The sequence below is a fragment of the Micromys minutus genome (genome assembly GCF_963924665.1).
Source record: "Micromys minutus genome assembly, chromosome: 19".
NCBI lineage: Eukaryota > Metazoa > Chordata > Mammalia > Rodentia > Muridae > Micromys > Micromys minutus.
In genome coordinates this window covers 30,859,691-30,863,684 of record NC_137954.1, presented here as the reverse complement: position 1 = coordinate 30,863,684, position 3,994 = coordinate 30,859,691, and the positions used below count along the sequence as shown (strand labels likewise).

Here is a 3,994-nt window from a genome sequence, read left to right as displayed (position 1 = left end):
CTAAAATCCAATACACATGGCTTGGATGAGGTTCCTGGAAACTCACTTTTACATACTTCTACAATAGTACTTTCATTTCTAATTGTAAATGATTCTACAATTAAAAAGCAAGAGTTTAGACCTAAGAGCTTCATCTCTTGATTCTGAAAGGTCAAATTTAGCAATAGTGACCAATTAGTCTATTTTCCCTTCCAGGTGCTTTCTTTCTGGGCCTATGATCAGAAAGTTCACGAGAATAGAGCTTGTGTTTCTAGTGGTGTCTTAGCTGAGAACAGCTCAGTCCCATCAAGGAAGCCACAACCACGTGGAAAAAATCAACCCGCTACCTCTGGCAGTTTGAATAAGAAATCCAGATATCCAAGATGGCTGCTGCCAGGAAGGAGAGACGTCACTTAGGGTTTTGCCTGAGGCGAAGGGTTGATGTTGGCCTGAAGAAATATCTTCAGAGAATTATAACATTCAAGAGGCCCATTGGGGAAGAACAAAACTACATCAATAAATGAAGGAGAACAAAGAAAATCCAAGCCCTTCAGTCACATCAGCAAGCCTGGACCACACAAAACCATGTTGTTACTCTTGGTACTCTTTTTGGCTGGGAAAGTAGAAGAAATGCTATAAAAGTGTAAAGATATCATCAAAACAGTTTGTAGTTCATTAAATGATGTTCAGTTTGGCCAGTTTGGAGATGACCCAAAGGAAGAAGTCATGGTGTTGGAAACCATCTTGTTGCAGACTCTTAAGTTTGATTTGCAAGTAGAGCATCAGTACCAGTTCCTGCTCAAATACGCAAAGCAACTCAAAGGTGATAAACACAAAATTCACAAGTTGGATCAAATGGCATGGACATTTGTAAATGACAGTCTCTGAATAACCCTGTCACTGCAGTGGGAGCCAAAGATCATGGCTGTCACAGTAATGTATCTTGCGGGACGTTTGCGCAAATCTGAAATACAAGAGTAGCCCTCCAAACCCATGTACAGGAGATGGTGGGAACAGTTTGTTCAAGTTGTCCCCATTGACGTTCTGGAAGACATCAGCCACCAAATGTGGGACTTTTACTCACAAGGGAAACAACAGATGCCTCACCACACCCCTCATAAGCTGCAGCAGCCCCCATCTCTTCAGCCCACACCACAAGTGCCCCACGTGCTGCAGTTACAACTTCCTCAGGTCTCTGAAGCAGCCCAGCCTCAGCAGAACCCACACCAGTCAGCCCAGCAGCAACAGCTACAAGCACAACAGGCCAAGAAACCATCCTCTCAGCCCAGTCCTTCCCGACAGGCCAAGCGCACCATGGTGGCTTCTCCCAAGGAAGAGAACAAAGCCACAGGACCACCACCACCACCTAAAATTCCCAGACTTGAGGCAACTCACCCACCATTGCCTCCAGCACACCCACCTCGAGACCAGAAGCCTCCCTCGCTCCTTCCTGCTTTAGGTGAGGCTGATGCAACTGGTTCTGTGGAATCAAGTGACCTCCCCAAAGCCCAGACTCCTCCCCCGGGCCACCCGGCCCCTGTGCACTAACCCCCACCATTACCACATCGGCCTCCACCCCATCACCCTCCAGCTACATGGCTGGGATGTCTACCACCAGCTCCTACATGTCAGGAGAGGGATACCAGCGCCTGCAGTCCACGATGAAAACAGAGCTCCTTATCCCACCTCCACCTCTTGTTCTTCCACCTTCAGCTTCCTCCACCCACCATTTTCCCTCTACCCCAGGCTATCCTTCACCCCCGCCCCCCAGATACAACCCCAATTTCCCATCCTGTTCTCTCATGCCTGTCCCCAACTCAAGTAGTTCTTCTTCACTCTCCTCCAGGCTTGGGTTTGCCACCAGCCTGAATATGATAAAGATGCATCCCCCCCCCCTTTTGTTCTTTCTTTTAACAATTGTTTTTTTAACCAACTTGAAGAGTAGATTGAGGGGCGGCAGCAGGGTACTTTATATATGCTAGACAGTTGCAGTGTGGGCAGTCTGGCCCCGGGGGTGAACCTTGTACACTGGGCTGTGTCATTTGTGACCACATCAAGTCTGAGCTGCACTGTGTCCTGCACTGGGTTCCTTTTTACTAGTGAGGATGTAAAGTAGCCACTTTGGCTCAGTTAATAGCTTCAGGAAGCAGTGACTAGCCCACTAGAAATCAGTGCCCAATTTGCCTGGGAACAAACTTTTGGTATCCATGTCCTCCTGTCTGCGGTCCAGCTGCTGTCCTTCCATTCTGTGGCTTCTCTCTGTGGTCCCTAGTAGGTGAGGTGAGTCCTCACATAGTTTGTAACTCTGACCTCTCATGCCATCTGGGGGAAAGAGGAGCTGCCATGTCAGGTGGCTGTCTCCTTCCCTCCAGGGAGAAAGGAGGTGTGTACTTGAAAAGAATGCTTACATCTCTTTGCAAAATCTTGTCCATAGAGAGATATTTTTTTTTAAAGTGTGAATGTAACAACATACTGTGAATCCATCTTGGTTACAAATGAGAATCCTTCAGTCAGTTACTGAAATAAAATCAGTTTTGAAACTTAAAAATAGAAAGAAGAAAGAAATTAAGAAAGAAAGAAAGAAATTAAGAAATTAAGAAAGAAAGAAAGAAATTAAGAAATTAAGAAAGAAAGAAAGAAATTAAGAAATTAAGAAAGAAAGAAAGAAAGAAAGAAAGAAAGAAAGAAAGAAAGAGAAGAAATCTCTCCATATGTTCACACATGGACCACTTGGTTCTCAAGTTGTCTCATTGTTTGGAGATGTTATAGAATGTGTAGGATAGAGAGCCTTGCTGCAGAAGCAGATAACAGTGGGTGGGACTGAAAGGCTTATGTCCGACATAATTCTTGCTCTGTCCTTCTGACACCCCACATTCTCTCTCTCTCTCTCTCTCTCTCTCTCTCTCTCTCTCTCTCTCTCTCTCTCTCTCCCCCATCCCTCTTGCCTTCTCTCTTCTTCCTTCCTTTTCTTTCTTTTTACTAACCTTCTCTCTCATCATCCCTCTTTCATCCACCTGACACATGCTGCATACACACAAGAAGTTGCATATCTATGTACAAGTATTAACAACACACTGATACTATGGTAACAGTGAAGCAGTGGGGGTTATGTTCATTATATTCTAAACATATTTCCATAGTGGGTTGTAGGTGGACATCCCTCTAGCCATAGTGTTAGTGTTAGGACTGTGTTTAGATGAATGAGCCATAAATGAATACCAGTGGAAAGAATGATTGTGTGTGTGTGTGTGTGTGTGTGTGTATGTGTGTGTGTGTGTGTGTGTGTGTGTGTGTGTGTGTGTGTGAGAGAGAGAGAGAGAGAGAGAGAGAGAGAGAGAGAGAGAGAGAGAGAGATTTGATCTTTTTATCTTTTGGAGACAGGTCTACTTCTATGGGGAAGTTGGCAGGGAGCTCAATTTTCAACTTAGAAGGTAGTTCTTCTGCCTCAGCCTCCAAGTTCTTGGATTTCCAGGCATAAGCAATCACATAGGATGCATCTTCTTTTGGTCTACATAGCAGTTATTATTCAAATACACAATGTTCACCCCAGTGGAATGAAATCACTTGGATTTTCCACTAACTGGGAGTGGTAGAGGACAGGAGATTGTGTTTCACAGCATTTTAAAATGTGACTAACATATTTAACTGTGTAAATTTTGCAAATACCAAACAAAACAAATTGTTGACAAAAAAAAGGATTGCCAAATGCCATTGACTTAGATTAAGGATCTCTTGTGGAATTTATCTTTGCTAATACAGGCAATTAAGAGTATCTTGCAATAAATCCACAGTATTAGAGAAGTTCTAAGGAATTGGGTAGGGACTGGATGCTGAGACATAGGGGACGTCTGCTCTTTTTCTTCTTCTATCAGTTGCAAATGGTATAGTCAAGTAGCCCAGGGCCTCTGGTGAGTCATATCTCCACTATGAATATCATTTGGTTTATGAAACACATTCATTTTATGCTGGCATTTTCTAGAAATCCAAACTTTATAAATGCATAGATTATGTGTTA

The 3,994-nt window shown here is 43.8% G+C and overlaps 1 pseudogene across 1 annotated transcript; it reads left to right on the top strand.

Annotated features, from left to right (window-relative positions):
* The first annotated feature begins 564 nt into the window (after nucleotides 1–564).
* LOC308433235 (cyclin-K-like) lies at nucleotides 565–1,848 on the top strand (annotated as a pseudogene). Its single transcript has one exon. The product of its transcript is annotated as a cyclin-K-like (transcript).
* Nucleotides 1,849–3,994: the final 2,146 nt, after the last annotated feature.